Consider the following 11278-nt stretch of genomic DNA (forward strand, 5'->3'; position numbering starts at 1 on the left):
TGTCGAGGCACATCGAAAAACCGTTAGGCAAGCGGAGTAAAAAAAAAACTCTTGTTCACTCGCATTATTTTTAAAGCCAAACAATTATGTCCAAAAAGAGTACAGATGATTGTTATTTAATTCCAGTTGAGAATAAAAATTAGGGTTTCATTCCTGAACAAAGGAAAAAATGATTAAACGACTTTTTAAAATATGCATCCACTTGAAATAAGTCGTGTGTAAAAATAACAAATGGTTTAGTGTCCAAGAAAAGAATTTGTGGAGTAACTTCATCCACCAAGTTTGAGCTATTACTGGTATACTCTTTTGTTGTTATCATTCTCTTTCTCTCTTCTTTCATTTCTACTCTTCAGTCATAGGCAGTCCAGGCATCATGCAACCTTATCAGATTCAAAACGCAAAATGTTAAGTTAAGACCCTTTCTTTCATATTTAGAATTTGATGACGTCACTGTGAAAACTTTGTACATTGTTTTCTTCCTTCTCTCATGTGGGGTCCAGAAGGAGGTGCAGTTGGGAGTCCGATTTTGTATTGTCCCTGCTCGAGATAATCACCCTTCAATTCCACACACAAAGCGTCGTTAGATTACCACAAGAATAATGGAACATCTCCCTTCCCCTTTCTTTCATAATTTCTACCATTTAATATGTAAACTAGTTTTTAATGTACTAGTGGAGCTCCACGTGCACGTGGAGCACCATGGGTAAGAAAATATGGTAACCCATCTGTGAGAGAAATTTGGTTTTGGTCACTGTACAACTCTACAGCCGTACGTACATGTACATGTATGTCCACCCCTCTATGAAGAGGGGTGTCTATGTAGGCCAATGTGACCGGTATCACGTGACCATATCACAGGCTCAAGTTCAGAGCTCATCGAGGCAGCCATACTCCAGCTATGTTTGCCATGTACGTCTTTGATGTTTGTTGTGACTAGAATGGATACTCCATAATGAGATGAGACACTAGAAAGTACCAAATGATCTTACTAAACTTTCAATATGGTGTCACCAGGGCCAGATTGTTTGAAAGCCAATTAACTTAATCCGGGAATAGCATAAACTTTTGTTTCAAGTTTTCAACTTTTTGGCGAAAGTTTCTTTTGCCTATTTTTGTTTTTCAAGATTGACTTCTTCTAGGGTAAAATTTTGCCGAATATCAGCACTGAACATTATTTGGGAGTAGAGAAAAAACACCTTGGTTAATTTTTAATCTGGGATTAGTGTTAATTGCCTTTTGAGTAACTGGGCCCAGAACCATCTTTGTAAGCCAACCATTTTGAGTCAGCACTTAACCCTCAGGGGCAGGTTGCTTGAAGCCTGGTTAGTGCTAACCATTGGTTAAGAGGTATCAAAACCTATAGGTTTCTATGGTATTTAATTAACTGAGGCCTGATTGTTAGGTATTGCCACGTAACGTCACCTGTGCATATGTCACGAAGAGTCTCGCCTTATTTCAGTCATAAACCTTTGATATTGAACATCCATAATATTGTCAACTGACACAAGTTATTCACTGACCAGTATCACATGACCATATTGCAGGCTCAAGTTTACAGTTCATTGAGGTCAGCTTTTTTTAAAGTTGACCACTGACCAGCTACTGGGTTTCAATTAGATTGCAGGCTCAAGCCAGGGTAACTTATTTTAAGAAGAAATATCTCTGGAGCTCTGCTTTTAGGCTTGGCTAAATCTATATATTATTGGAGTGAATGTAATTTGTTATGAGTGATGAAATAAGCCACATGAATTACCGTGTACATTACTTAATTGTCCCTTGATAATATTACATAGCACGGTGAATAGTTGAGTCTGGATTGCTGGAAGCAGTGTTAAAACCATTTTCTTTTCTAAATTAACAGAATCCTGAAAACAAGGCTGATGTAATATTGCATGCATAACTTTCATATTTTTCTTAGGAGCATGGGAACAGATTGATATTGTTGATGATGTCAATCTTATTAGAATACCTTCAGTGTCACAAGTCTGCATTCTGTGGTCTGCAGTCTGCAAATGTCACACACCAAAGATTAATTAATTAACTTAACAAACAATTAAAGTGAAAGAAGGGGTACAATAAGTCTGACATCTAAATAGGGAAGGGTTATGTTTTTTACAAATGTTGGTCGTGTAGCACTTATATTTCAACAGACTTACCGGTAAATATTAGAGGGTAACGTGAAGTGCTAGTTTTCTACCCATATGAACCATGAGAGCATTAACCCGACTAATGGAAATGGGCCCACACAAGGACAGAGAAAAACTCTGACCAGGGTTTCCATGTGTGGGCCCATTCCCATTTGTAGGGGTAATGCTCACATGGTTGATATGGGTAGAAAGCTAGCACTTCAGATTACCCTCTAATAGTTAAGTCTGACATCTAGATAGACCGAGTTGGGGTCATCCAAGTGGATGATCCCACTAAAATAAACTATGTAACATTAACATCAGGGATGAATTTTATCCTTAGATGAAAAGACATTTTTTCCATATAATTTCCTTGATAGAGAGTATTACAACTCTTAAGCATAAAGTTCTTGAGAGAATCACAAAAGAGAGAGGGAGAGAGAGAGAGAGAGAGAGAGAGAGAGAGAGAGAGAGAGAGAGAGAGAGAGAGAGAGAGAGAGAGAGAGTTTAATATAGTTAAAGTTATAGTTAAAGTGGTGGAGAAAAAGACTTCCTGAGGCAAGAACAAGCCAGCTTTATGGAACATAAACCATATTGGGAAGTATTGATTGCACTTACATAGAGATTACCATTGGAAGACTGGCATTTGGAATAATGGTGAACAGAAGAAGTGAGTTGGAAATATTCAAACTAGGTGCTTGAGGTGCTAGTTTGTGTGACCATTGATTAAACAAAATAGAGTACCTGTTACAGTTACTGTAGTTTAATGATATCATCAAGATTAAGTAAATTGAGAGATTTGAAGAGAGGTGCAGAATGAGATCTAGGTTCAGAGAAGGACATAATTCTAGTAATTATTGCATTCTTTTGGATAACATGTAATGGTGTTAGAAATGAGGGAACTTTAAACCCCAAACATGGACACCATAAAGAAGGAACAGGTAAAGGAGAGGATAGTAAAGCATGAGTAAAATGTCACATTTACATGTCACAAAATAGCATACCCATAGTCTGTGTAAGGACAAAGTTCATTGATGTGGTTTTTCTATGTTAAGTTTACTCAAAATTGAATATTACACCTTTAAGTATTAGCCAAGTTAACTTGTTTAGTACATTCATCATCAACATCAACGGTATTATTATTAAATAATACTGAAAAAGACTGACTAAGCTTTTGTTTATTGCAATGGAAAAGAATAAAGAGATAAATAAATAAGATACTAAGTGCTAAGTGGTTACAATTCATCTATTCGGCAACAGACTGAAGCTCGTAATTGAGAATTTCGTCAATATTTTGCTGAGATTAGAGAGGATAGAGGTTGGTCTGTAATAAATTGTATTTGTCAAATAACACAGAATTGCTATTAGAAAATTCCTGGCCAAATACCTATGAAAAGTCTGCTTTGATAGGAAATCAATATGATTCAGTCTTCAGATACGCTTTATCCTTAAGGAGAATACAACAAACTTAGTTGTGTTCTCATGGTGACGTCTTTGTTTGATTGTTTGTTATGCTGTGATTGATGACGGGAGAATCTATTAGAAATATAAACAAACCATTTACAGCTGTAAGGTCTGGTCATGCAGGAAAGCAGTTAATTAATTTTGTTTTCCCTTGAGACCTAGTGTTTCCATGGAAAAAACATTTTGACTCAAGGGTAAACAAAACCAAGTGTTCCTGCAGGACCTTTTATTAAGTGTACATGTTTAACATTGTTCTTGAAGTTTATTTTGAATGTGCATGTTACGGAAACACAGGATAGTGATATCTGAATATCAACAATTACGGCCAATGCAGATATTACCTCATGCTGTGAATCTCCCAGCAAACAGTTAGTGTCATTAAACTTACTCTCCTTGAGTTCTGGACAGATTCCCTTGGCCAAGGCCTGAGGACGTTCTGGAACCAGTGTGTCATGTGCTGCACTAAGCAGGGTTCGTATGGGTCATGGAAAACCTGAAAAGTCATGGAATTTTATGGTCGGTTTTGGAAAGTCCTTGAAAATTGTAAATATCATGTAAATGGCAAGCAAGGATAAAAATTAATGGAATAAAGACGAGTTTTTATCAAACAATTGGAAGTTTCTCTGAGTTGGGCGTAAAGAGGTTGTTAATTTTCTTCAAATTTGATCTGAGTAATATCCTAAAATAAGGATAGTTTTGAAAATTAATTTTTCTCATGTGACAGCTAAACTTAAGGTCAAGAAAGCTAGAGAAGGTCATGGAAAAAGTCATGGAATTTGAAGTCCTTAAAAGAGTATGAACCCTGCCAATTGCTTGGTGCATCTATAGTAACTGGTACATGTACGTACCTGGGGTGGTACCATATTAATGCACCAAGCAACACCAACTTGGAAGGGATGAAAAGGTGATATAAATCAATGATTTAAGTAAAGGTTATCAGGGGAGTCTTGCCTACCTGTAGACAACGCAAAAGAAATGAAATTAAACTGTTAGTAAATATTTATGTCCTAACCTTTGCTTAATTGTTTATATCTGACAGCTCAAGGGGATCCATCAGTTGTTGTCTCCACAAGCTACAAGGAAAGCTATAGTTTTGTTGACTCAAATTCTCAGCACACCTCTAAACATACACGGAAATTGTGCACTTTGCTGTAGGACAAAAAACATCAGGAAAAGCCGCCTTCCATGGTGGAATTATATAAGGTTATTCAGATGAACAACGGCTGAAGAAAAACGTCATGGCAGTTTGTTGTGACAGACGATGTTGCATTTTTGAAAACTGGAATTGAACTACATTATTATAACTATGTAACAAACATTTTCGACTTCGTCTCGGTGAATATTCACCGATAATCACTGAGCCTGAGGCGAATAATTGTTAATTACTGTCATGATAAACAAGCTGCTCGGGAGCTGGCATTTACGTACGAGGTATGTCGAAGACACTGCTGCATTCGAGATTATCCCAAGAAACTCTGTATTGAACACAAGATGAAACTAAACAAAACTAAACAAAAAAATGTAAGAAATGTACGTACATTTCGTGAAGAATTCGATTACCGCAAATGCGACCTATAAGTGTTGGAAGCCAAGAGGTAGAGCGAGTAAGAACGAGTTATAATAAGCGATGACCTTAAATGGAACACTAACGTTAAATATGTAATTGCCAAGGCAGCTAAGAGATTTTACGCACTTACATGTAGGTTGTTGAAGCGCGCTGGAGTCATGCCAGAGGACATGCTCAAGGTATACCCATGTAATATGAGATCGGTCTTAGGACCTGGCTAAACTAGTAAACATTGTTGCGGAAACATTCTTTTCCTGGGATTGCTGCTTGGGTGGCTAAACTGGAAAACATTTGTTTCGCAAGCAAAATTTGCGTCCGGGAAGCAAAATGTTTTTGACCTGATTCAAAAACATTTTCTTGCGTCCGGGAAGCAAGATTTGCGTCCGCAACAATGTTTCCGCAACAGTGTTTCCTAGTTTAGCCTGGCCCTTAGAATATGCTGCACAAGGGTGGCAGGATATCCCTGCAAACCTTTCTGACGCTATATTGAATCTATGGAAAGAAGATCTTGAAGAATAATTTTTCCAAACTCTAGTTATCAACAAACCCTAGATCCATTTGACATCGTTAGCAAATCGCAAGATATTCATATGTAAAAAATTGGTAGCTGATATGACGAATGAGAGCCACCCCATATCTTTCTTGGCTGCGCAAGTTACGACAAGATCTATCCCATACCAGTTAAGATCAGAAAATACTAAAGCCGCTACAACAATGAAAAGGACAAAGCGAGCAAATGACGTTTTCACTTTTAGGTTCTCATGATTCCAATTAGTAGAATACTTATTACTGTAAATATACTTAATTACTGGTGTTCAATTTGGTAAATTGCACTGTTTATTCAGTTTTTAACTGCCAGAACGTATTTAACTATAATTCTTATTCTTCTGCTAGATAACGGTTTTACATTTAGGGACGTTTTATTTGAGGACATTGCTATTTGAGTGTCTGGTTGGTCTTGAGTGGGAAGGTACAGGTTGTACTGCGTTAGATACTTTAACTAGATCATGAGTAATTTTGAAAAAGAAAACCATGTCGAGATATTCGTGCCAGTAAGTTAAAGAAAATAAATGTAACGCTCTGAACATGTCTGTACGAAACTGAGGAGCGGAAGGGCAACTTTAATATATACTTGGTTGCACGCCTCTGTGTTTGTTTAATTCTGCAAATGAGTTCTATAGTTTGTGGGGCCCATATCTGCGAGGCATACCCAAAGAGAGGTCTGACTAGAGCAAGATACATTGATCTACGAACCTTTATGGACTGGATGTATCTTGTGTTTCTTTTTACGTATCCAAGTAGCTTGTTTGCACGCGAGGTCTGTTCTAGCACTTGTTTATTCCATGTTGGATTGTTGGAGACGATAACTCCTAGGTCGCGCTCACATAAGACCACTTCTAAGGGTTTGCCTTTAATGCCGACTCAGTGGGCTTGATTTTCTTGGTGACGATTTGGTGTTTGCACTTGCTTTCGTTGAACACGAGACCGCCGTTTGTTGACCATGCGTCCAAGCGGTCCAGGTCGGCTTGTAAGCCGTCCACATCCACAGGCCTGCTAATTTCCCTGTACAGTTTCCTGTCATCAGCAAACATGCATGGCTAAACAATATGGCATGCTACAACTGCATCTGTTAACATATAACAGGAACAATGCCGGGTCAAGAATGGAACCTTGGGGCACTCCCGATGTGACACGTAACGGATCGGATGTAGCACCGAACGCTGTCACACGCTGGCGACGGTCTGTTAGATAAGAGCGAAACCTCTGAGGGAGGCTTCCACCGAAGCCAAACTGGCTCAGTTTTTTGTAACAGGCGGCGATGGATGACTTAATCGAACGCTTTGGATATGTCCATATACATGCACCATTGTCCAGCATTGAACCAATGTGGTCGAGCATCTCCAAGAGATTAGAAGTGCAAGATTTACCAGGAGGCAGTGTGGCCCAGTGGTTAGGGCGCTTGCCTTGAGATCCGGAGATCCCGGGTTCAAGACCCGCTCTGACCACTCGTTGAATTTGTTCCTGGTAGTCCCTGGTTCAAATTCCCAGCTGCACTTGTAAATAGCCAACTGGTTTGCCTCCGGCCGGTTGGGATTCTTAACAGTTGTTGTTGTTCTGTTCCTTCGTTTCGTTGTTGTTCATTGGCCCTGAAAAGCCCCTATGGGGAGCGGTCAATTACGTATGTATTGTATTGTATTGTATGAAGGAATCCATGCTGACAAGCTCTGACAACCTCACATAGCAGGTCTTTAAAGTTGTTGAGCACGCATCTCTCTAGGACTCTGGACACAAGTGAGAGGAGTGAAATAGGCCGGTAGTTCTCTGCACATTCAGCTTCACCTTTTTTCGTAAACAGGCACCAAATTAGCTTCTTTCCACTCCTGTGGTTTAGCTCCTGTCCTGAGCGATTTATTAAGCAGCTTACAGAGAGATGGGGCTATCTCTGCAGCCGTTGCTCTGAGCAGTCGGGCTGATATTCCATCTGGTCCAATTTCCTCGTTAATGTCTAGGCTTTTCAGTACTGCTTGTACCTCAGCAGTAGTGAGGCACAGCTCAGACCGCATAGTTGGTGACTCTGGTGAAGGGGTATGGTCATCATGCATGTGGTCGTCGTGGGTGTGGCCATCAAATTTGATGTTTGGCGCGAACACAGGTGCAAAGTACGAATTAAACAGATCGGAAATAACTTGGGGTTCCTTGGCAGTGGACTTGACTGGCGGTTGTTGATCAGAGTCAGTAGTTGTGGTTGTAACGGTAGGTGCAGAAACGAGATTTGGACTGTTGCAAGACTTTGACTTTTGTTTCAAAATAGACCTGAAGCGCTTTGGATCACAGTCTTTTTTTGACTCAAGAGAGCCAAAATACTCGTTGCAACATACTTGGAGCATGTGTTTTATTTCCGATCGCATGTTTTTGAACTTTTCTCTAAGGTAATGCAAGGGCGATTTCTTCAGTTTCTGTTTGACTGAATTTTCTTTCTAATTAAATTCTGTATTGTACCGTTCATCCATGGAATAGGGTTACGCCCTTTTATCTTCTTAGAAATTATGTAATCTGACAATGCTGCGAGAAAAGTATCTTTCCAATGCTGCCACGCAGTGTTTATGTCTCCACCATTACGGTCATCAGCTACAGTTGAAGAAAGATTTTTCGCTGATAAAGCTGAACGTAGGCTTTCAAAGTCTCCTTTGTTAAAGTCTAGTACGTACCTGTACGATTGTGTTGTACATCCACTCAAAAACTGTCCCCTTTAAAACTGCATTGGGACCCTTTCAACTTCAAGTTGTTTCAAAGCCATAAAAATAGTTATATGAGAAATACATGTCTCCTTTGTCAAAAAGGACAATCTTAGCCATTGGCTTCAAAAAACCCAATTGAGTAAATGTCAAGATATCAACAGATATCAGTATTATTTCATTCAGTATTATACATAATTTATACATTTACAGGATTGCTTGTTCTATTATTCCTTTTTGGAACTCTAATTTCTTACTACCTCTGAGGTTGTGACAGTAGGGGCCAACCATGAATTCCAATATGATATGGTGCTGTTTGAATGTTTGAATTGCCCTGCATGAAGGAAACGTGATACATCCAACCAGAGTGTCTCCATGCCATGGTAATGATCAATACTGTAACTAAAGCCCTGGCCAAACTATCGAACAAAGTTGGATTCAGCGCTCCAACTTTGCTCGATCCAATATTGTTCGACCGTTTGGCCACCCACGTTGGAAGATGTTCGTCCAACATTTTTTGTTCGATTAAGTGTTGTATGGAGTTTGCGTTTGATCAAACATTGCGACCAACAATTCTGCTCGACGCAAAATCGCTCTGTTTGGAGATTTGCACAATGGCATTTGGCATTTTTTGTTCAATAGCACTTACAATTTCTGCAAATTGATCCGAGCTCATTCTCATCACCTAAACGCGACTGAATCTTGCAGTGAACATACCCTTTTCTACACGCTCTCTCTTTTTGGGTTTTGCCTCGTTTGAATCCGTCATTTCCGTCCTCAAACAGTTCCAGTAACACAAGCGCTACGAGCGGTTTTCGTTTCAGTGTTAGCGTCATATTTATAAATTTAGCGTCAACTTGAACTTGAATTAGTTTTGTCAAGTAATGTTGGATGAGTGTTTTGCCACTACCTCAACATTTACATCCAACAATGTGCATGCAGAATCCAACTTTGTTCGATAGTTTGGCCAGGGCTTAAGTTACTGTAAAATTGTAAGTAAATTATTAAAACAATTCCATGTGTGTACATATTGTATTGTAGCATCCTTAGCACGTTCCTTTTATTAGCATAATAATGTTTTGCACATTGGCATTTGTCTTACAATAGTATAGCAACATGCAACAAAAGTAATGCAGGACATGGGCTAACATTTGCTGTATTTAAGTGAGACATTGTGCACTGCACTCAAATGGGCTGACCTGCTTTTATTGACAGCCCCTGAGATGATTAGGATCAGGATTTACAGATTCATAACATTCCTTTGGGCTTGATTGATTTTCAGATCTAACATCAACATTATCCTTGGCTGCTGACAAGGAAAACCGGCACTGATCTAGTAAATAGGACAATCACATGACTTTTGGAGGGCATATAGTTTATTTGTGGCCTGAGTAGCATCAAATCGAAACTTCAACATCCCACCCCCCCTGTGCAAACCACGGGCATTTGACTATCTTCTGTTTCCGGGGAGTGGGGAATTTGACTTTTGCCAGCGTGGGGTGGGGAAAATTGAACCGGAAGTGTCAGGTTTCAAATTATTGCTTTATTTCGGTCGCTAACAGCTATAAAACACGTGTTTGGACGAGATGGAAGAGTTAAAAGGAAGAGATGTAGCATTTGTGAGCGATTCGCTTACAAAAAAGGTCTTCATTAAAGACGGCAGGAGCCGACGACGATTGTTCTTTAGTGGGGTATGACAGACAAATCCGACGATAGGGTAGGGCATTTGAACACCATTTTGGCCCGAGGAGGCGGGAAAGTTCAAATGCCCGGGCTTTGCCCGGGGGAGGGGGGGGGGGGGTGGGATATTGAATTTTCGAGTTGATCGGCGCATTATCATTATTATCAATACACAAGGCGAAATGGTACCCATTTATTTAATAAGAAAAAGTTGTTTAACAAAGATGTAGCATGAAACTATAGAATAGAAATATCCCTCAGTGTATACAAACAATGGTTGTGAGAATGAAAGGAATGTATCTATTTGAAGTGCGGGTTGTAGGCCAAATAAGTAAACGCTCGAAGCTATCTGGAACACAACAGTCGATTTTTTGACACACCCAATTTTCACAGCACTTGCAATCGTTTGTTCTCATCTGGTATAACAAGCGACAAGAAGATGCCGTAAAAACCTACAAATAAACCGCGAATTACACTCTGAAATAAACAATTGACGGAAAGCGAGTTTTTACTCACCATTTGATGAGAACACTGTCACTACAGTAAGCACAAATCAATTCGCAGTTGGAAGTTTGTCAAGCAAAACAAAAATCAGCTCCCGCCGCATGCTGGTATATCATTACGATTGGCATGGAGTAATAAATAGGGAAACTCTTGTTGAGGAATAGCCCGGCAACAAATAGCGTTGAACACTGAACACTATTGAAATCAACAGCGTGAGCTGCACGTGTACTTTTCCTTCATCAATTAAGCAATTACTATCAATACGCACGGCCAAATGACAAACTGCCCTCTGTAAAACGCGCCTTTTTGCGGGGCAAATGGGAAATGAGCGGGCAGAAAATACATTTGCCGCCCTGATACTGATTGGCTGCAGAGATGTCAAACAACTTCGCTCGGCCAATGAGATTGTCCTATTTAAGTGCGAGGATTACTTCTACATTTATCACACAAACCCCAAAAGTTTGAAGGCAATGTTAACTGAGTCATGTGTCATGTTTTTCTCACGGTCCCGTGTTGTTTTCAGCGCTATTTTGCGAGATGAATATTTGACCTCGGCGGTTAGAACTAACCAAGGAGACGAGGCTAGGCAGGAAGCAATTCAGCGTATCGCGACCGTTGACAGTTCAAAACCACAACCCGGTGGCGATACGCTGATTGGTGGATTTGAATCGACGCGCATACCTCAAATGCCTTTGGTCGAC

This window comes from Montipora capricornis, chromosome 1 (assembly GCF_036669925.1).
Source record: "Montipora capricornis isolate CH-2021 chromosome 1, ASM3666992v2, whole genome shotgun sequence".
NCBI classification, from domain to species: Eukaryota; Metazoa; Cnidaria; class Anthozoa; order Scleractinia; family Acroporidae; genus Montipora; species Montipora capricornis.